At 36.2% G+C, this 24,425-nt stretch overlaps 1 non-coding gene across 1 annotated transcript; it reads left to right on the top strand.

Annotated features, from left to right (window-relative positions):
- The first annotated feature begins 24,079 nt into the window (after positions 1-24,079).
- LOC114093068 (U6 spliceosomal RNA) lies at positions 24,080-24,186 on the top strand. Its single transcript, XR_003582851.1, has one exon. It is a non-coding gene; the product is annotated as a U6 spliceosomal RNA (small nuclear RNA).
- The last annotated feature ends 239 nt before the right edge of the window (positions 24,187-24,425 follow it).

Below are 24,425 nucleotides of genomic sequence, written 5' to 3'. Positions count from 1 at the left end.
AATTATTATCTTTTAAAAGTAATTGTTCCAATCAGATTTTGTCCCTGGATCTATATTTGAAATCAGCTATTTTGAAGTATGATTTACTTACATATGGTAAAATATGTTTCCCATAATATGTTTGCATACTCTGCAGCTGGAGAAAGCCTCCAGATAGAGGATAGAAAGTTGAGTTTGTGGGATATGAAAAATCGTGCTCTATATGTGCAATATGAATTGCAATGCATTCTGCTATCATATATAACAAATTAGAATAAAAAATAAAAATAAATAAATAAATTTTTAAAAAAGAAAGTTGAGTTTGTAGGAAGGGAATGTACTTTCCCTGATAGCTCTTCCTTGACCACCGCCCCTGAGTTCATACCAGGTAAGGAAGAATGAAGTCTCTCCTCTGCTTTCCCATTCAGATCTGGAAGCATCATGTGAAATACCCAACTTAAGACAGATCCCTAAGTGGGCTGTAATAGTTTGCCAGAAAGAGGGAATTGGCTGTGGCATAGATTTGTTTTTCTCTATTCCCTTCTATCTAGTATAGCTATAAACACTGAAAATGACACAAACAGCAACCAAAGGAGAACCTTGCAAGCTATAAAGAGGAAGGCAAACTAGTTAGGAATCCATGGACCTGACAAGCAACATAGTTGCAGGCACCATAACTCTATCTGATTCGGTGTTTTGGGGTGCAAACCGGGGATTGAACTCAGGGACACTTGACCACTGAGCCACATCCCCAGCCCTATTTTGTATTTTATTTAGAGACAGGGTCTCACTGAGTTGCTTAGTGCCTCGCCTTTACTGAGGCTGGCTTTGAACTCATGATCCTCCTGTGTAAGCCTCCTAAGCCACTGGGATTATGGGCCTATGCCACTGTCCCTGGTGACTCTATCCGTTTTGAACTGAATATCTGTGTCCCCACCACCACCACCACCACCAAAGAAGACATTCATATGTAGAAACAATACTACTCAAAGTGGTATTTGAAGGTGGAGCCTTTGGGAGGCGGTTAAAGTAATATCAGGCTATGAGGGTGGGTCCTTATTGGGGGAATAATGAGATATAGATGTGTGTCTCTCTCCAGCATATAAGGATTCAGTGAGAAGACGACTGTCTGAGATACAGGAAAAGGGTCCTCACCAGAAACCAAACATGCTGGGACCCACAGCTCAGACTTTCAGCTCCCAGAACTAGAGGCAAGCCTGACAACTGTGGCAAGAATGGTGGATAGGGAGCCTGGAGAACAGTAAACACACAGGAAGTGCTCTCTGGCCCTAAGATCACCTTCCCACCAAGAAATAATGTGAGGGCAGACACCACAACAAACGCCAGGCCCAGAAAGATCCATAAAGGTCAATTCTTGTTGACTGAACTGAGAATCTTCTCCCCAACAAGAGACTCCAGTACAACAGGTTTAGGAAGGGTTGTGGAAGGCAAGAAGACTCTCTGTGAAAAGCACCCACACCAGGAAATGAGGCCAGCCTGTAAAGCACCAGGAGGCCCAGTTTGTACAAACTCCTTCCACCCCGCAGGCAGCAACAGCAAAAACAAGTAGAACCGCTGCAACACCAGAAGAACCCAAAGGGTCAGAGTAGCCTTGCAAGGGCTTTGAAATTAATGTTCTTTTGTGACTAGAGCACAAGAAATTAGGCCAGAGCCTGCATGGTAAATCCAAATAGATCTTTCAAAAGAAAATATTCAAATGGGCCTCATAATAACATAAATGCCAAATGTCCAGGAAAATAATAAAAATCACCCATCATACCAAGAATTAGAAAAATCACACCTTGAATGAGAAAATATAATTCACTGATTCCAATACTCAGACAAATCAGATGCTAAGATTATCTGACAAGAATCTTAGAATGGACATCATTAAAAGGCTTCAATAAATAATTACAAATTATATTGAAACAAATTAAAAAATATAAAACCTTCAACAATATGGGTGCTATAGAAGTGGAAACTATAATAATGGCAATTTAAAAAAAAAAAAAACTAGCTAGGGGGCTGGGATTGTGGCTCGGTGGTAGAGTGCTTGCCTGGCATGTGTGAGGCACTGGGTTTTATTTTCAACACCACATAAAAATAAAGTTTCAACCACAACTAAAAATTACATACATTAAATTAAAAACTGGCTGCATAGGCTTAATAGCAAAGATGACATAGAACAGAATCAGTGCCTTTAAGGATGGCTTAATAGAACCTACCATGTCTGAACAGCAGAGAGGAAATCAACAGAACTTCAGGAGCCAGAGGGACAATAAGCAAGCCTCTAACATTTGTATCACTGGAGTCCCAGGAAGAGAAGGGAAAATGAAAGAGGCCAAAAGAAGTATGTAAAGAAAAATGGCCCAGGGCTGGGGCTGTAGCTCAGTGGCAAAGCGATTGCCTAGCATGCATGAGGCACTGGGTTCGATCCTCAGCGCCACATAAAAATTAACAAATAAAGGCATTCTGTCCATCTACGACTACAAAAAAAAAATTAAAAAAAAAAAAGAAAAATGGCCCAAACATCCCAAATTTGCAAGCAGATATAAACCTAAAGATTCAAAGATCTGAACAAATTATAAATAGGATAAGTCAAAAGAAATCTACATGAAAATGCAATATAAATTTCTAATAACTAAATGTAAAGAAAAAAAATCTTGGAAGTAGCCATAAGCTTTTTTTTTTTTTTTTTTTTTTTTTGGTACTGGGGATTGAACCCAGGGGCACTTTACCATCGAGCTACATCCTCAGAGTCTCACTAAGTTGGTGAGGCTGACCCAGAATCTGTGATTCTCCTGCTTCAACTTCCATAATTGCTATGATACAGGCATACACCACCACATCTGGCCCACAGCAGTAGCATCTGTAGCACGGTACACAAATTAGAAAAATAGAATGAACTGGGACAATACTCAAATTGATAGCAAGTTTTGTTCAACAGGAAGCAGAAGGAGAGGCAAGTTCTGGCATCAGGTAGGGCCCAGTTTGAATCCAGCTTGGCCTTGCTCTATAAAGTCCTGTTTACCATGTTTTATACATAAAGTAGCATTCACAGTTGTGGGGAGTGAGAAACAGAAATATTTATATGGTCATTATTCAGCCTTCCCCACAAGTGCTTCATCTAAGACAAAAAGGAAGGAAGGAAGGGAGGGAGGGAGGGAGGGAGGGAGGGAGGAGAAAACAATAAAGGTTTTGCATCATATGAATAAAAGCCAATCCAACACAGATATTTAATGAAGCACCAAACAAAGCAGTCTGTTATCATTACCAAATTATTTCAAGGAAGAAAGAGAAGTGATTTGCTGACAATTGAAAGTAGGGGAGAATATATCACAAAGACTATCCACTTTGAGAAGCACCACAATCAAGAAGGATGTGCAATACTCAGAGGAGAATTTTGTAGGGACCCCACTGAAAAGATTCACAATAGAAAGGGAAATAACAAATCCCCGTTTTCTTGTAGCTCAAGTGAAACCCTGAAAAAGAACAGCCCTTTCTGATGATAATCCTGTTCCTATCCTGCTCACAAACCTCCCTAGTGTGATCACACAGGAGAGTTCAGTGGGGGAGACTGCCACCCTCTGTTTGATTTCAGCACTAACATCCTTCCGCTGCTATGGGGAAAAGCCTGCTACAATTGCTCAGCTGAGTGGTGCTGGGCTGTTTGAGCACAGCCTATTTTAAGACATAAAAGCAGTAGGTAGATTCATACTCTGGGGATAATTTCCATGCAAAGGATTCATTCCTTCCTATATAACCAGGTGGAAAAAAGCTTTAAAGATCAACAAAAATAGGCAATAATATGTGAATTTACTCCCTGTAAATCCCAGCTAGAAATTATTTTTTGTTAAGTTTGTGTTTTTAATAGAGGAACAGTGTTAATTATTCAGACTACATAGGTATGTGATTTGAGATCTTGTCATGTCATTAAATTAGTCATGAATATGCATTGGTGAAACATATTTTCACCATATCGCATGATTTACAGATGCTTTTGCAAATGCCTGTGATGCAGTTTTTCATTAACTTTGCTGAGCTAAATGCATTTTCAAGAAAGAAGTTCTTAAAAAACCATGAGATGTAAGCAAAATGACTAAACTGAATTTTAACATGGAAATTTTTTTAATAAAGATTATGAGAAAAATATTCATGAAGCACAAAATGAGAAGGTTATTATTCAAGTAAAACAGTAAAAGCTTCTATTTTTGTACACAGGCAAATTTTTAAAAAAAGGAGAAAAGAAACATTTTCCCTCTCAATATAAGCAATAGTATACCTGCTATAAAATATTAGCTATTCCCATTTAAAGTAATGTAATATTCATTAATAGGATAAAAATAGGAATTGGATAGTTAAAACTCATGCAACTCAAGAGCTAGAAATTTCAGTTAACAATGTTTCTGTATTTGGCGAATGGACAAGAATGAATAATTACAACATATATTAAACCAATTTGCTCTAATTTAAAGTGTGTGGTTTGGATAACATATCAGTCATGCAAATCAATCATTTGCAAGAACCAAAATGAAAGGGAGGAGACAAAACATGACATTTTTTCAAAATATTTTATTAATGGAAATCCAGATTCTATGAGTCATACACACTTGTTTTCATCATTCCTCCATCAAGGGTTTATCAAAAAACCCATTCTATGAATAATTACTAGACAAGATATTTTGTTCGCTGCCGTTCAGTGAATTCATACAATGCTCCATGGGGAAACCACCTCTTCTGAATCTTCTTTAGTGAAAACTCTGAAATATATTAAACTGGAGGGTTACTAATATTGCCTCTCACTACCCAGAGACCCACATCCAGGTGTCTCTTCACTGCCTCCCCGACTCAGTCTGGGCCAGGGCCTCAGGAAATTTCCTATGCATCCTTACTAAGCCCAACATTTGAATATTTGGCCCATTTTCTCAGGGTCTTCCTATGTCACTGGCTAGTTAACTAGCAAGATTAATTCCAGCTGTGAGGCGGTAAAGACAGATAATACCATGCTTGTTAAATTGTAGTCTGAACTGGGAGGACAGCCAAAGCCATGGGACAAATATGGAGCATTAGCATTAGTTTAAAGCGCTCTCAAAACACTTTTGTAAACATAGCCTCCATTTCTGCCTCAGAAAAACCTTCTTAGAGATTACAGTATATCTCTTTGAAAACCGTAGCTCAAATTATATTAGATATAATGTATTGATACTTGTCTTTGAAATACTCGTGTTATATAAACTGAGAAGCAGAAGTGTTTCAAGAAATGTTATTATTTTGTATAATAATATTTTTTTAATAAATCAACATTTTTTACTTGTATGATTTTTTAAAGTAGTTCTGGTTTGTTTTTTGTTTTGGACTAGGGATTGAACCCTGGGGGTGCTTAACCACTAAGTTGCATCCCCAGTCCTTTTTATATTTTGAGACAGGGTCTCACTAAATTGCATAGGCCTCATTAAGTTGCTGAAACTCACTTTGAACTTGCCATCCTTCTGACTCAGCTTCCTGAGCTGCTGGGATTATAGGCGTGTGCCACTGCACTCGGCCATAAAATTCTTACTATATGTGATAATGTACTTATAAGGTATATTATCACATATAGTGGTGTGTACCACCACACCTGGCTGAAATTTGGTTTTATTTCTTAGAATAATAAGAAAATTGTTGTATCTAACTTATGTTAAGCCAGAAATCGAGTGGCTCATCAAAATCCCAACCATAACAATATTCAATACAAATAATGTTCCATTAAGATCTATTAATTATAAAGTTAAATAATTCCTATCTCATAAACATGTTTGACAGAATTATTATGCTCTTCTAGAACATTTTTTTTAAGTTTTGCAGAAAAAAATAAACAGCTAACATTTTCTTCACATTGCAATGAGGGGGGGGGGGGGGAAACCCAAGATCGAAATTTGGGTAGTTTTGGTCATCTTAATGATCCATCCAGTCACAGAACAGTTCATTAAGTACATTGGGCTTTGTTAAGATGGACTTAGAAACTAAATCAACTGAAAAACAGCTGATTGGTTGGTATAACTTGGCATAGACTTAGTAAACGTACTAATTTTCCCAGATTATTATTATAGGACTATTTCATTTAATGGAACTTTGCTAATCCAAATAAATGAAAATTTAACTACAAATCGGATTTTTCACTACTTATGAGGAAAGGATATGCTGAGAAAATTGACAGGGAAAGATCCTAGGAATGTTTAATCCATTTGCAACTGTTTTCAAATATTATAGTAGTAACCAAGGATAGGAAAGCAATTAATGTGAAAATTACAGATGTGCCCTTATTCTATTCCTTAGAGCAGAGTCAGCAAGTCCTGGCCTCTGCTTGGCAAGACTTTTCACTTAGTTTGAAGAACTGAATGCACTTAGAAATCAAATTACATTAAAAAAAAAAAAGCTCTAATTTCATCTGGCTCATTGTTCCCCAGATTTTGGTATCCCACTCATCAAATTTGCCCTTTGAAACACAGCAGATGCCTAGCACAAAGCTCTGTGGCAATATTGTTAATTTATAAAACAGGTGTTAACTCCTACCTTTTCTATTCCTCAGTCTCATTATTTTTTTTAAAAAAAGGCTCATATAATCTATAATTCAAATTTTAGGTTAATTTATTCAAATTTACCAACTTTACTATACGAGGGAAAAATTGGTCTGTGGAGTATTTGAAAGAGATAAATTAGTGATTTTTCAATGTTAAACACACTCAGAAGTAGCTTAGAAGGGAAATCTAGGAGGGGCAAGCCTTTTGGTTTGTGTTATTGTTGTTGTTTAATCTGGCAATTTGTTTGTTATTTCTGACAAGTCTACATGGTTTTCTTTCAGTCATATGACATCTTGTTCTAAAAGTTATATTCGTGATGCCAATGTTCACAGGGCCCAGGTGCTTAGTAGTAAAGGATTTAGATGAACAACTGGCTTTCCTGTGATCCTGGCATAGTTTTTCAGAGTTCTCCCTGTACTACAATGGTCCTTCCATTTCAGTGCCATTCTCCTTTATGTTTGCCCTAGTTTACTAAAGGTAATAGCAAACATATGTAATAACCATATGTTAGTCAAGAAAAATAAAGGAAGGAAAGGAGAGAGAGAAAAATGGAGAAAAACAGAAGGTATGAGGGCAAAAGGGAGAAAGAATGAGAGGAGGAAGAAAAGAAGAAAAGAGAGATGAAAATAGAGAATATAGAATTTGTTATTGTTGGTGTTATAATGAACTCCTCGGAGGCACCTGCATAGGATCTAAATATAAAAAACTGTTCCTTTTGCAGAAGGAAAGGGTGAATGGCTGATGGGAATTCAAAGGGGCTTTGGTAATAGTTTCTAGATCTGCTTACTAGTTACATAGGCAGACTCAATTTATAACAATTCATCAAATTGTGCAAGTAGGACATTTGTACTTTCTTAGTGTATATATAGTTTACTTAAATATTTTTAAATACATGAGCTACAGGGAAATATGCATTATTCTCTGTCTATTTTAAGTTTGCTTGGAAGAAGTGATCTTGAAAGCGATATAAGTCAAATCAACATTGATGTCAAATATGATCTTTCCTTATCAAAGAAAAGATAGCACTGGACCACTAAGCTTAGGTTTCAATCTCGGGTTTATCTCTTTAATAATTAAGTGTTATTAACTCCCAAGTCTCAGTTTTCTGTTTTGGAAACTGTTGCAGGCTCATTTGATGAGATACTAATTCCTTAGAATGAACACCTCATCTAATGTTTTCAGGGCTTCTTTTTTTTTTTCAGAAGTAATTAACTATCTTCTCTGGATTTCAAGATCCATCCTAAGAAAACCTCAAACTAGTCATTGTTTGAAAGAACCAAACTGGTCTTTGAAAGAAAGCTGCAGTTTCAGCATGATTGGGTGGATGGCAAACAAATTAAAGGAAAAGGAAGAGAGTTGGAATTCTGTGTCTCTGGTGTGTGGAGAGGCAGATTCTGTAATCAGCCCAGTTCTGGCCACACTCCATAGTCCTCCATGAAAACCAAAATGTCCATAGGAATGTCTGCAGGATCCATGAAAACTGGAAATAGTTCTCAACCTCAACCCTACTGATGGGCTGAATGAATCTTTGCTGTTGGAGCAGTCCTGTGAATTGTAGGGTGTATAGCAGAATTCTTGACCTTTACCCACTATGCTATTAGCACTTCTCCAAACTGTGACAACCAACAATGTCTCCACTATTGCTAAATATCTCTTGGGGGACCAAATATATCATACCCTCATTGAGAATAATGGCTTAAAGCAAAGGGACATATATTGAGTTTGGCAGGGGAAAATCAATATTAGGAGTTGCAAAAGACACCTGTCTTTGACTGGGCCTCTGATTTGAACAATGAGTACATGAATGATCTTCATAGAGATTAAGTGTGAAGGCCAGCTTCTTGAGATTGTAAATCTCAATTGTGTGAATCCTGTGTCAATCCCCAGGGGGTTGTAGAATGGGAGACAACTGACATTGTCTTCTTTTTTCTTTTTTTGGGGGGTGGAGTTGGGTATCAGGGATTAAACTCAGGGGCACTCAACCACTGAGCCACCTCCCCAGCCCTATTTTGCATTTTATTTAGAGACAGGGTCTCACTGAGTTGCTTAGCACCTCACTACTGCTGAAGCTGGCTCTGACCTCACGATCCTCCTGCCTCAGCTTCCCAAGCCGCTGAGATTACAGGTGTGGCCCACCACGCTGGGCTTGACACTGTCTTCTTCATGAACCCAGGCAGATGGGGATGAAGACTGACTTGATCTGATTTAAAAAAACCTAACAGTTCTTTTATATGAGTGTCATAATGCAAAGTTGTACTTGTTACACGTGTTTCAAAAGAAAAACTTAGCCCTGTTCCTAAAATACAGTAAACACCCAACAAATGGTAAATGTGTATTTGTCACTCTTGCTTTATGATGATGAAAGTCACATAGAAGCCAAAACCTTTTCAAGAATCAGATCTGAGTAATAAAGAAAATGGGAACCAAAATAAATTACTCATTGTACCCTTACTCTACATAAAAATGTTACATGCACTAATGATTAATTTTTATTAGAATGTCTAGAAAGTACTACTGTGTCTTTTCTCCGTTTAACTTAGAAAATATGCATTATGTTCCTAACACCTTCTTTATTCATTTTAGAATGCAAATGCAATGTATAACTGTTGTCATTTATGCCCATCTTTCTTCCTTTTCTTCCATCTCTTCCTTTCTTCCTTCCTTCCTTCCTTCCTTCCCTCCCTCCCTCCCTCCTTCCTTGTACTTGAAAAAATATAAGAACCTGCCAGGATGAAGGTGCTTAAGTATCAAAATGATGGATACAGGCCATAAAAAAGCTAAAAATTCTGAAAAAGAAATCAGGGTAGTTGAGGAAGGCATCATGGGATTTGAGTTTAAAATTCAAGAATAGATAGAACAAGCAGAAATTTTGAGAAAAGGCTTAGAGATCAGTGGAACAACATATGCATTTCTACTCCATAAATGTAGGCCCCACAATCAGCCCAGGTCTTCATCTCCAGCCTAGGGCCATTTTGAAACTCTGCGGCCCATCCATCTGTGCCTTCAATCCCACAATCCTTCAGCTGTGTCATATCCCGTCAGGACCCCATCTTTATTAACACTGCTCCCCTTTTCTGCAATCATTACGCTCACTCTGGCCCCCTTCATTTACAAATTCCTATCTTGCCTTCAAATTCAAAACTCAATTTCACCTCCTCCTATTTCCTAAGAGAATATCAGCAGCTTCCACTTCTTTATTCCCAATTCCTTCATAGAGCTTGCTAAATTATTAGGTGACTTGTGCCTCAAGGTGCCCACTCCCCCTGTGTCAAGTACAGAATCTCCAAAAGTACATCTGAATTCATCCAAGCTCTGTTTTACCTTTAGTTGAGCACCATCAAAATCTGTTAACATGAATACTCACTCACAGACCCTTTAAATTCATTTTTAACAGCACAGCTAATACATAATTCCAATTTCCTTATACATTTTTCAAAAATGTTATAACTGAATCTAAAACCCCTTTTCATCACCCTCCTCAATCCTAATATCCTTTCCCATTCCTCTGAGGAAATCACTATTTCGTCTTTTGTGCATAGTTGTAAAATAATTCTTTACTTTTAGTTAATGTGTATGTGTGCTGTTTTAAATTATTCTGTGTGTTTGTTTTTACTCGGGTGGTGTCAGATTCTATGTTCTGTGCAGTCTGTGATTTTTAGAGTTATCTGGGTTGATGCCTTGTGGGTTGTGTATTTTCATTCATCGACAGTATTCCATAAGCTGTACATTCCATGTAGGGTTTAAACTTATTTTTGGAAGACCTTAAGTTTGTTTTCAATGTTTTAGTAGTGCAAATAATGCTAGAGTGAACATTCTTTTGCCCTCAGGCACAGATATCCACAAGTAGAACTCCAAGGTCACAGACTAAGAATATTTATTTTTAATTATACTTACAAATTTCTGCCTAAAGTGAGTAAATCAATGTATTCATAACCTAAAAATAGCTTAGAAGAGGACCTCTTTTCCACATTTTTATTGACACTTTTTATTGCCAGATTTTTTTTTTTCTTTTTCAGAGTAGAAAAAATAATCCCATTTTTGTTTTATATATATTTCCTTGATTAGACTAATTTGGAGAGGACTGAACATTTTTCATAAGAGTGAATATTGCCATTTATGAATGCAGCACAGTGCTCTATTTAGATCTATTTATATCATTGAATAAAGTTTTATTACTTTTCCATAAATATCTACCATTTTTCAAATTGATGGCTGTTTTAATCAGACATTATATATTTCTGTTACTATTGTAAATAGGCTCTCATTTTCTATTTTAATTCCTAATTTTGTATCAAAGGATGGGAAAGTTGACTTTTATACAGGGCATTTTATGTAGCCAGCATGCCAAGGTCTTTTATTGGTTCCATTGCTTATTAGTTGCTTCTCTTAAATGTTGTAGGCTAACCAGCAGATAATCTCTTTCCAAAATTCAGGCTGTTTGTTTCTTTTCCCATCTTAACCTGAATCACCAGCTTATTTATTCATTAATAGCAATGACAATAATTATTCTGCATTTATTTATGACATTAGTTGGCATGTTTCTAATATTTCACTATTAAATATGATGCTCACATAGATGATTTTAATGGATTTAGAAAAAAATTATATTTCTCATTGTTTAAAAGTTGTTATATTAATGTATGTTAGACTTCATAAAATTATTTGTCCACATCTATTAAAATAATCATACAATTTCTCCTTCAGTGTATTAACAAAGATTATAATTTTAAAAGAACTTCTTACTGATCCATCTTTATGCTATATGGATAAGCCTTCATTGTCAATGTCTCAGTTTGGATTGCATTCAGCTACTAATAAGAAAGACTCAGCTACAGTGCATTAAATACACAAGAGCTTATATTTCTGAAGCAATCAGAAGTCTAGGTGAATCAGTTTCTGGGATTGATTCAGCAATTTGAGGATAAGAGAAAGTCTCTGCTTTTTTGTTTTTCTTGAATTTTCCTCACAGTGCCAAGATTACCATTAGAGAGCCAGCCATGTCCTCGTGAGAGGCAGGAGAAATGAATAAAAGGGAAGTAGATGGGCTGGGGTTATAGCGCAGTGTCAGAGTGCTTGACTTGCATGTGTGAGGCACTGAGTTCAATCCTCAGCACCACATAAAAATAAACAAATAAAATAAAGAGATTCTGTTCATCTACAACTACAAAAAGTACTTAAAATATTTTTTTTAAAAAAAGGGAAGTAGACAATGATTTCCCAGAAGTCCAAACCAAGTCCAAACCCACAATTTCTTCTTGCATTTCATTAGCTACTCAACCTCAAAAAAGATGGAGAGGAATAAATATTTAAGCTGCTCATGTTAGCAACTGGATTAAAATCCAAATTTTGACACTAGAGAAGAGAAACAAGTTTTAGCAGGCAATTGATCATCCTCACCAGTCAGAATGCACTTTTCTTTTAATGCATTGCTCTATTCAAATAACAAATTACAATTTTTAATCACTGTGGGTACAGTCCACAGTTTATTCAGGTTTTACCAGTTATATAAATACTTGTTCATGTGGGGGAGGGGAGGAGCATAGCTTTATGCAGTTCTATCACAAAGGTAGCTTTAGGTAACCGTCACCCCAATCAAGCTGCATAATTGGCCCATCAGCAGATGCCTTCTTTCTACTTCTTTTTTACGTGCACTGATTTGTGCCTTCCTAGCCTAATCCCTAGTAATCACCAATAATTTTTTCTCCCTCACTGTGATTATTATTTTTTGAATGTTACATGGATGGAACCTCAAATTGGCTTTTTCATTCAACATCATTTTCTTCAGGTTCATGTAACTTATGGCATGTTTCAATAGTTTGCTCTTTGTTATTCCTAAGGAGTATTTCTTGCTGTGGGCATACTGTGCTTCATTAAGCATTCACCCACTGAAGGACATTTGGATATTTTCTAGCTTTTGACTACCACAATAAAACTACTCTGAATGCCCATGTACAAGTTTCTGTATAGGTTTATTTCTTTGGCATATTTGTACAAATATGCAATGGCTAGGTCACATGGTAAGTCTATTTTTAGTTTTAAGATAAACTGCTAGCCGGGCACAGTGGTAAATGCCTGTAATCCCAGTGGCTGGGGAGGCTGAGGCAAGTTCAAAGCCAGCCTCAGCAAAAGTGAGACACTAAGCAACTCAGTGAGACTCTGTCTCTAAATAAAATACAAAAAAGGGCTGGGGCTAAGGCTTGGTGGTTGAGTGCCCCTGAGTTCAATCCATGGTACATCCCCCCAAAAAATGATAAACTGCCAGACTGTTTTCCAGAGCACCTGTAATATTTTATATTCCCGCCAGTGATAGACAAGAAATCGGGTTTGCCATGTCTTCACCAATATTTCTTATTACTACCATTTTTTACTTTGAATATCCAGATAGTTGTGGAGTGCTTTCCTATTATGATTTTGATTTTTACTTATCTAGTTGCTAAAAAGGTTGAAGATATTTTCATGTTTTTAATTTATTTTTAAAAAACATAAATGACAGTGGAATGCATTACAATTCTTATTACACATATACAGCATATTTTTTCACATCTCTAGTTGTATATAAAATATGTTGACACCAATTCATGTCTTCATACATGTACTTTGGATAATGATGTCTATCACATTCCACCATCCTTGCTAATCTCCTGCATCCTCCCTTTCCCTCCCACCCCTCTGCCCTATCTAGAGTTCGTCTATGTGTTTATTTTTAACCTATATATCTTCTTTGGTGAAATACCAGTTCATTTTTTTTCCCATTTTCTAATTTGGATATTCATTTTTTAATGTTGAAGTTTGAGAAATCTTTATATATTCTATATGTAAGTCCTGTAATATTTCCCATACACTAGTTTTATTGTTTCCTTAACAGTCTTTCACAAAGAGAGGATTTAATTTAGATGAGGTCCAACTTACCAGTTTTTCATTCTATGGTTCATGCTTTTTGGTGTCAAATCTAAGACTATTTTGCCATATGTCAGCAGAAATGACTTAGCAAGGATCTCCAACAATCCTCTCTTCCATAAAAGCATTGATAACATTGGCAAAAATTGTCAAAGTCAACTCTACACCTCTCGAAATTAACCAAAGACATTCAACAATGGAGAGATGGTTTATTCAAGAAAAGAGCTGAAATTTGATAAGAACAGTGAGCATTGTACTATTTGACTTTCCTAGTCCCATAACTCTTGCATCAGCCATATGCTGTTGAAAAACAACAGCTCCAAAATCATGGTGACAGCCTTCCATGGTGATCATGAAACAGCCTTACACTCTACCAAGGGGAAAGAAAAGCACTAAATCTCTTCAGATGCCTAATTCCCAGATAACTGTCTTTATTTGACCAATCTGACAGTTTCCTGAGCAATTCCACCAACATGATTTATCATTATTTGACCTGACACAGAGCTGTGAACAGTCTTTTTCCTAAAGATGTTTGTCAAAATCATTCAGCCACAATTTCTTGGTATTCTAGTTGCCTCCGGTGACAGTAACAATTAGTATAAACAACAAACCAATCCAAATCTTTAGAAGACAAAGCTCTGGAATAAGATGTACACAATTGACTAAAAAGCTCTGACATATTCCTAAAATCCAGAAGGTTATGTGCCCTGTGGGTCTGTTAGCATGGCCATGAAAAAAACCAGAATTGGCCAAAAGTTCTTGCCTCTGTTTGAAATTGAAGGTTTGCATAAATAGGAAGTGAAAGTTAGGTGGACTTGTACAGCATCTACCTGACCATTAAAATAATGTACTGGAGCTCAGTGGTAGAGCACTTGTCTAGCACGTGTGAGGCACTGGGTTCGATTCTCAGCACTGCATATAAATAAAAATAAATAAATAAACAAAACCCCCCAAATCACATAGGCACTTTGGGCAAAATTTGAAAAAAAATCACTTCCTCTGACTTTTAAAGGTATCGCTCTGTTAATCTTTCTCTAACCATTAACCTAACTGAGCAGACTTCGATGGCCACACATTAAGGAAAATCCAGATTTAAAAGAATTTAACAAGCCAACAGCAAAAAACAAAACAATAACAATAACAAACTTTTTTAAAATGTCTGGTTTTCAAAAGATTTATGAGTGACACAGAAAAACAAGAAGATATATTGTCCATACTAAGGGGGAAAAATATGCAGTTCATAGAATCTACCTGTGGATGCCTTGACATTAGATTCACTAGATGAAGATTTAAAAGGGATGTTTTAAATATGCACAAAGAACAATGGGACACCATATCTGAAGAACTAAAAGAAAATTTGTACCTTTTCATGTCTCATAAATTTTTATTTTACTTTGGATATTATGTATACAAGAACAAAGGATAATTAAAGTGGAAGGTTTTTTGTGTGTTTTCCCTCAGATAATACAAGTCCTATGAGAGTAAAGATGAAGGGCTGATTATTCAGATTAATCTTAGAGTCAAGTTGAGTTGGTGTTATTCCTTAGTTTTTAATTAGATTGGTTTCTCCAGTTACATTTTCAATACCCAAACTCTCCATGCCTGCCTTTCCAGGTAGCCACTCTTAGAACTGGGACAGGGTAGCTGGGTTTTCGGGTCATCTAGTTCACCTTTGAATTCAGCTCAGTCAGGGCTTTAGAAGGCAATCACCACATCAGTGCACAGGACTAAGTAATTTTCCTCTCCTTTCAACGCCTGTTTTTATTCATGCTTTCTGTGCAAAATTTAAAGAAGAGGACATGTTGTATGAATTAATTGTTGGATTGATCCATTCATTTTGGAGTTTAGGAACTCTTCCAGAGATTAATATATTCCCCCAATACATTTAACCTCTCATTCCTTCAATCTCTGTCTATGGCCTGAATGGTGCTCAATCCATTAGAACCTGCCTAAGCTCTATACTTATCAAAAGGGCTTGTTTTCATCTATAAATATCTCTTGGTGTCGGTGTTAGCTTGGGAGCAAAACTATATCACAACCATTCTCCTACTAATCAGATGGAAAAAAAAAAGTTTACATAGTTTATCTTTTTGTTCTCTAATCAATATATTTCAGTTCTGCATTTTTGTTTGAGCTGCAATATCCCACGTGTTGATATATCAGTGCTTAGCTGTCATTAACTTCTAAACATGAACAGTTCCCACTTAGATGTCATCTTTGATTCATAACTTATTATTTCCAAATTCATTGGACAGCACTGTTATTTGGCAAGATGTTTAACATTCATTTTTCTTTTTGCAGGGGGTGGGGGGTCCCAGGGATTGAACTCAGGAGCACTCAAGCACTGAGCCACATCCTCAGTCCTATTTTGTATGATATTTAGAGACAGAGTCTCACTGAGTTGCTTAGCGCCTTGTCATTTCTGAGGCTGGCTTGAACTCTAGACCCTCCTGTCTCAGCCTCCTGAGCTGCTGGGATTACAGGCGTGCGCCAATGCACCCAGTTTGGCACATTTTTTAAACCTACTTTTATATTTATTGAATTTTTTCAGGACAAACAATGCATATTGTATATTCTCTCTCATGTTTTGGAAGCTTGCTGAAGTTTATTATGATGCTAGTACACACTTAAAATTCTTTTTTAAATTCTTGAGTGTTTAAAAATAGTATGTGTGCAAATAATTCTACAGTATGTGCAAGTTTTATCAGGCTTATTTGGATCTAAGACTTCTAGTTTTACTTTCCTCATGTCTATTAATCAGAGATCATTTTAAAATTTTTTAGTTGTAGATGGACGCAGTATCTTTATTTTATTTATTTATTTATTTATAGTGCTGAGGATTGAACTTAGTATCTCACATGTGCTACACAAGTGCTCTATCACTGAGCCACAACCCCAACCAATCTGAGATATTTTAAAATTGCTCAGTAAAACTAGATTCATTATTTTAGAGGGTTGTTTTTTTTTTTTTTTTTTGAGGGGGGTTATTTTGGGTTTTCTGTTTGTTGCATTTTTTGAGGGGCGTGGTTGGCTTACCACCACAAAGGTTTATTTGTAGCTCTTATTATGTTGTGCAGGCTGGAACAGCTTGGAGATGCATGATAGGGACTGGGTTCGATTCTTATCAAGCTCAACCAGTTTAGGTATTTTGTAAGCTCCTGACTATTACATTGTTTTGAGAAGTATTCATTTTGTCAAAAGGAAATAACACTCTTGGATCCTTTTAATGCTTTGTGCCTCAAATTCTGACTATGAATAGAGTCTAACCATTTTCTTTTTGTTAGCATTCGCTAGACTTTTTCCTACTTCTTCATTTTACATAATCCTATTTCACCTTGCTTTAGGCATGTGTCTAGAAAATCAAATGTAGATAGCTTATTAAATATAAAGAGCTAAGATACTTAAACCCAATTTATTGTTATTGTTAATTTATTTGAACTTATTGCTGCCATCTTATTTGATGTTTCATATTTATGATACTGTCTTTTTCTTTTTAAAAAAAAATTGTCTATTATTTGCCTGATTACATGTTCTTTGCTCTCTTTACTTTTCTGTGTATATGGAAGTTTTACAGTTTCTTTCTAATGTAGTTATTTGCTTTAAACTTTATTACAAATGCAGGATTGAATTTTTTTTTAACGTCTACATTTCATCTGTTCTCAGTTTCTTCATGTGCTTAGCCTGCCATCTTGAAGCCAGATGTCTCCCCCAGATATATGAGGTTATACATGAATGAACTTTTCAGGGAGATGAGTTTTATTCATATGTTGGCAATCATTTATGCCTTTAAAACTTCTCTTCTCCAACTCTGCATTTCAGTTTCCAGTGCTTTGTCCAGTTCATGCTTTGGTTTCTGACCTAGTAAAAATGGTGCTGTGAGAAGATAAAAAATGTCCCACTAACTTGGTCGAGTAGGCACTTTGAAAATTATGGCAGTTACAAAGAAGACAGAAAAAAAATCAATAGTTTATTTTGTATACAAATGTTCAGGTTAAGATAATATTTGCAGGCTGGGGCTGGGGCTCAGCGGTAGCGCACTTGCCTGGCATGTGTGAGGCACTGGGTTCGATTCTCAGCACCACGTGAAATAAATAAAGGACTATCAACAACTAAAAAAAAAAAAAAAATTAAATAAGTTAAAAAAAAGATAATATTTGCTACATACATGAAATTCAACAAGAAAATACAACTTGCTTTTATGCTGTACATAGAGATGACGACAATGAAATTACCTATAAAATTCTTACCCCCAAATTCAGAGATTCAAGAGATGTTTACCAGGTATGTACTATGGTGCAGTTTGTACTATGGCTACTTGTACAAAGGTGAACAAAACAGACATGTTATAAAGACTTTAAAAAAACAAGCACATAATGCATTTTCTCGGATGCCCCAGGGATGGGAAATGTTTGGATTACTTTGCCAAAAACCTCAATAGAATCACCGAAGAAAGCCCCTCCACTCCCTAAAGAATAAGTTTAAGGACTTGGAAGCAATGAACTATTCACTTCAGTTGTCTTGGGAAACTTAATTAAACTTTTTTTGTCCTAGAAATTTAAAAAATAAAATAAAATAAATTTTTTTTAAAAAAAGGTCTAATTTCTAAGGAATATATTCCCCAGGGAGAACGCAAAGAATATATCTTAACTCCACATTCTCCTTTCCCTATCCTATGACAAACAAGTATAAATCTGCATTAGTGAAGTTATCCCTTTTCACCAGTGGAAATGATGTTTGTGTATGCATTAGGTGAAATTTATTAGAAACAAGTCCTTTGAAAATGTTTAGACTAGAAAAACTTCCAAATGAAAGGCTAAATGAAAGCAGAACTGAATAAAGCACTAAAAGAGTATCAAATTAGCAAATCACTGTAATAAAAATGGTGACAGGTGATCTGTGCCATACATTGATAAAAGATCTGCTTTTCTGATGGGATTATGAAAATCTATGAAAAGAGGAATCATATATTTGTTGACATGAATAATTAATTAAACTGACGTCGTTAGCAAATAATTAAACCAGGAAAACTGAATTCAAGTTCATTAATCATTTTAAATTAATTATGACAAAGATGTTAATAACAGTTTTTTGCATTTACATTTGAGTGAACATTTTTGAAAAGAAATATGAGACTCAGAATAGCGATTCTCAAAATGTAACATAAATAAAAATCTTGGGAGAAGAGTTTTGTAAAACACATATGAGTTCACTATTTATAGGGATTGGGCAGATGCAACTTCCAGAACATGGCTTAAGAAGTAAACATGGACTAAAAATAAGAATTGTTATATTATCTATTGTGATTAGCATTTATTTGATTTTTAACTGTATATATACTGTATTTTCAAAGTGATTTCATTGCTAGGTAGTGAGATTTAAATATTTAGATAATAATGTGTGTACATCTAGAAACTAATAACATGACTACAAAATAAGCTAGTGTAGCCAGGCACAGTGTCTCACACCTGTAAGTCCAACAGCTTGGGAGGCTGAGGCAGGAGGATGGGGAGTTCAAAGCCAGCCTCAGCAAAGGCAAGGCACTAAGCAGCTCACTGAGACCCTATCTCAAAAAAAAAAAAAAAAAAAATACAAAATAGGGCTGGGATGTGGCTCAGTGGCTGAGTGCCCGAGTTCAATCTCCAGTACCACAGTACCCCCCAACCTCCCCCCAAAAAATCCAGATATTGAAGTAAATAGGCAAAGACTTTTAAATAATTGTAATTAATGTATCCAAGAAAATAGGGTAAAAACTGTAAAAAGTACATTAAAATATTAAATGTTTCAGTAGAAAGTTGGAATATACAAGGAAAAAAAATACTGAAATTACAGAACTTACAATATAATAACTGAAACTAGAAATGTAACTAATAGGTTTAAAAGCAGATTACCAATTGTGGAAGATAGGATTACTAAAATGAGGCTCAGAGCAATGGAAACCCAAGCTAACACACAAAGAGACGACTATGAAACATGCAATAGGAACTCAAGATAGAAAGGAGAATGTATCAAAAACAATATTTTAAAAAGCCATCATTGAGTATCTTTAAAAATCTCTACAAATCCATAGAAGGATAACTAAAAAGATAGTCTATCCTAAGTATATCACAGTAAAACTGTTGGACAGTTAAAAACCAAGAAAAAATTCCAAAAGCAATGAGGGGATTAGGAGAACACATTACCTTCAATGGAGGAAAGATGAGATTCAAAAGGGAACACAATAGATTGACACAGTTAAAAACTAAAAAGAAAAGTTGTCAACTTGGAATTCCTTATCCAGTAAAAGCCCTCTTCAGCATACCACTGTGGAGGCAAAATGAAGAAGTTTTGTGATAAACAGAAACTGTAAGAATGTGTAGTCTATAATTTTTAGGGAACAAACAGATGAGAATGATGGAAAGATGAGGTTAAGAGAATAATTCTATAAAATAGGCCCACTGCGCTCAAGAGCCCACTTTTCCAAAAAGCAGTTCACCTGCAGCTCTGCCTGGCCTAAGTGGGCAGGATATGTCACATTCCTCAGCAAACTACCTGTTAACTGCTGCAGAAAAGCAGGCCCAAGATAATGTTGATGGGAAGAAGATTTTTGTGACCAGATCCTAAAACTCTGGGAGATAAGGATAATTCCTCCTAACCACTGAGTCTTATTATTAAATGGATATTTTTTTCCCTCTTCTTCCTATCCCCTCCCTAACCTTGGGGGAAGCAGGATTCCCTACCCTTCTTCCCTATCCTAGGACAGGTTATCTGTTCTTGAGCACACACCCACCAGAGGAATAAAGTAATTCAGACTCAGGGTGGACCTGAAGGTCTAAGACACGACTCTCTCCCAGATTAACTAGTAAATTACATCACCACCCCACCACCCCATCCCCACCCGGGTCAGGACACACCTGGAATGTACTTCTTTAAAAACCCTCTTTTCACCTTGATGGGTAGAAATCACAGCCTCTGGGTTAGGAGTCCCCTTGTTTCTCTTTTGCTAGCAAAGCAATAGAACTTCTTTTTTCTTTTTCTCAAAACATTGTCTTCTTTATTGAATTGATATTGGGGCACAAAAAGGAAGAAAACAACAAGAGCACTAGTGAGAAACCAGCCTCTACCTCAGAGCAAAGCCTGTCCAAGGAAGGGGGCGTGACCCTTGTCATTGGAAAAACCCACAGAGCACTCCTAGACACATACCTACCCTGCTGAGTTGTTTATCTACAAATAACAGGAGAGATCTGTGGAGCCAGGTGTCCCTGCCTCAGCCAGGCTAGGTGAGGATCCATAGCAACCCCCTAGCAACCACCAATCAGCATGAGACAGGGAAAATACCTGGGATGCCAGATGACCCTCCCAGTAGTTTATGGTGGTTGATAACATGTTAAGAAACCATTTCGTTCAGCATGTACTCCCCTCGTGGCTTAAACCAATCAGTTCAAACAAATCCCCCTCTTGTACTAACCAATCACCCTTACCCAACTTGTTCCTGCCAGTGAATGTGCTAATCATGTTTTAGAGTTGTTTTATGATTTTCCTGTGGTGTGTGATGATTTGCTAAGAGATGCTATGATGTATGTGAAGTCCCTGCCTTCCCCAAAGAGTGTATAAAACTGCTGCAAACCCTGGGCTCAGGGCCTCTCAGTGTCACCAGTTGCTGTGTGCGTGCAGAGGACCAAGCTAGCTCGCAATAACTGCCTCTTTGTTGCTTACATTGATCTTGGTCTCTGGTGGTCTTTTGGGGGTCCTGAACTCAAGCATAACAAATAGACCTTTATTTTATTCATTCATTTATATGTGGTTCTGAGAACCAAACCCAGTGCTTCACACATGCTAGGCAAATACTCTACTACTGAGCCACAACCCCAGCCCCTATCTATGGTACTTTTTAAATACTGTTTAATATAGATTTTAATTTATGGCCACAACATTTTCCCAATACCTATTGAGCATTCATTTTGATCAGTACCCCTATCTAGAAGCTACAAGCCCATAGACTAGTACATTTAACAGGGAAAACCTGCTATTAGCTCCCCTCATATATTGAAGGAGTTATCTCTTTTCTTCTCACTTAAATAAATCTTGAGTTGTAATGCCAGATTCATGGGACCCCAATAGACCTCCAGGATCCGAATCCAATGCAATCACACAAGAGTCTTTATTGCAAGCTCAAGCCTGGACTCACAACCGTTTCCGATGCAGGGGTTCCGAGGAGTGAGTCCTGACCCTTAGTTCAGTGAGGATTTATAGGTTTTGGGTGGGATACTCTATGCATTACAACATCATACAGCAAATCATTTCAAAATGCCGGAAAATCAAACAACTCTTAACATTGATTAGCACATTCACTGGTGGGAACAAGTTGGGTAAGGGTGATTGGTTAGTTCAAGTGGTGGACACATTTGAACTGATTGATTTAGGCCACAAGGGGTTGCAAGACTGTATACACTAAACTGCAGGGTTGCCTAATCATGTTATCAATCACTGAAACTACTGGGAGGGTCACCTGGCATTTCAGATATTTTTCCTGTCTCACCCTGATTGGTGGTTACTAGGGGGTTGCTATGGGTCCTCACCTAGTGTAACTGAGTCAGGGACACCTGGCACCACGGATCTCTCCTGTTAAACAACTTAGCAGGGTGGATATGTGCCTAGGAGTGCTCTGTGGGTTTTTCCATGGACAAGGGTCACGCCCCCTCCCTCTGGACAGGCCTTGAGGTAGAAGCTGGTTTCTCAAAAAATGGAGTCACGTCAGTTTCTCATGATGTGCAAACACCTAGACAGTGTCAAAATATCTAGTGCAAAAGCAGATAGAATGACAAAGAAAAATTTACAAAGCCACTTTTATAGTGAAAACTTCAACATCCCTCTATCAGTAATTCCAACAATGAAAAAATAAGAGGGAATTGAACTGAATAACATCAACTTGATCTAATTGACATTTATAGAAGACTCCATCCAACAACAAAAGAATCTATATTTTTCTCAAGTTAATATGGAATATTAACAAAGACAACATTCTGTGCCATAAAACACATCTTCACAAATTTAATAGAATAGATATCATAGAAAGTATGTTTTTATTTGTTTGTTTGTTTGTTTATTTATTAGTTTTTGGTGCCAGGGTTTGAATCCAGGGGCACTTAATCACTGAGCCACATCCCAAACCCTTTTAATTTTTATTTTGAGACAGGTTCTTGGTAAGTTTCTCAGAACCTCAATAAATTGTTGAAGCTGGCTTTGACCCTGTGATCCTCCTGACTCAGCCTCCCTACCCACTGGGATTATAGGTGAGCACTACCACACCAGGCTGCAAGTATGTTTTTAGACTATAAGGGAACTAAACTACAAATGAACAACAGAGAAACTGTTAGAAAACAAATTGGAGATTAAATAACATTTCTAAATTATACATGTGTCAAAGAGGTCTCAAGAAATTTTGAAATATAACATCAAATTTGGTGGAATACAGAAAAATCAATGAATATGTAGAAATTTATGTTATTTAATGCATAAACTAGAAATGGAAAACATCTAAAATAAGTAAGCTTTTACCTTCAGAAATTAGAAAAAGGAAAGCAATTGAAGCTGAGACAAGCACTTTAAGACAACAGGAAGCCTAATAAAATAACAACTACAGCAGAAATCAGTGACAACTCAGGAAATCAATAGACAAATCAATGAAACCAAAATTGGTTCTTTAAAAAGATTTTTTTTTAAAAAAAAGAAGGTATACACCTTCAGTCAAAACATATAAGAAAATTCAGGGGAGAAGCCACAAATGAAATTCCTAAGGTTCTTCTGGCAAAATGAAGACAATCCCAAATAGCTATTTAGAAAGACAAGAAGCAGTGAAGGTGAATCAGATTTAAATAGAAGGATATTTATGTTAACTATACAAAATAATAAAACTAATGTGCTGTGGGATTTAAAATATATGCAGAACCAACGTGCATGACAATAGTTGTTAAATGATGAGAGGCGGATTAGGGGTTCAAGTGTTCTAGAATCTGGCATTATCAGGGAATTGACGAAACTCTTAATTTTATTAAATGCTTTAAATCACACATCTGTTTTCTAAAGTAATGATCTTTAAATTAACCACTAAAAACAACTGTGAAAAAAGTATGCATTTTTCAATTAAATATAGAAAAATAAAATAATTTCAAATATCTTATTAATTCAAAAAAGACAAGAATAAATATAATAATGAATGTAAAGATATCAGTCACATGTAAAGTAAATTGAAAGACTGTTGCTATTATCCCAAATGTATCAATAATTAAATTTAAGTCAAATGGATTTTTCAAGAAAAGAATAAGATATCAAGCTCAATTTTTAAATGATATGGCAATTAGAATACATACATCATAAATACTGTGATGCATAATATTTGAGAGTAAAGAGATGAGAGCATCACCACAGTCACTGGGATATGTTTGATAATGAAAGAGACAATCCATCAGATGGACATAAAAATCCTAAATCTATGTGCACACAATTACACATTTGAAAATACATTCAACAAAACTGACATAACTAAATGGTTACATTAACGAATCTACAATTATGCCATGAGATTTTAATGCACCTCCTTTAATAGCTAATAGAATAACAGAATGAGACTTCCTTCTCAATTTGGCATCTATCAAAAGATAAAATTTGTGCTCACTTCAGCAGCACATGTACTAAAATTGGAATGATACAGAGAAGATTATTATGGCCTCTCTGCAAGGATGACACGCAAATTCATGAAGCATTCCATATTTAAAGAAAATTTTTAAAATAAGAGATAAAATTTGAAATCTAAATGAGAAGAATTTTTCTAATTTTGGGGGAAGTGGAGGTACTAGTGACTGAACCCAGGGGTGCTTAACCACTGAGCTACTTCCCCAGTTCTTTTTATTTACTGTATTTTATTATTTATTTATTTACTTGAACTCAGGGGCATTCAACCACTAAGCCACACCTCCAGCCCTATTTTGGATTTTATTTAGAGACATGGTTTCA

This window comes from Marmota flaviventris, chromosome 16 (assembly GCF_047511675.1).
Source record: "Marmota flaviventris isolate mMarFla1 chromosome 16, mMarFla1.hap1, whole genome shotgun sequence".
In the NCBI taxonomy this organism is placed as follows: Eukaryota; Metazoa; Chordata; class Mammalia; order Rodentia; family Sciuridae; genus Marmota; species Marmota flaviventris.
The sequence above is the reverse complement of the archived record's forward strand: the minus strand, read 5'-3'. Positions and strand labels throughout refer to the sequence as shown.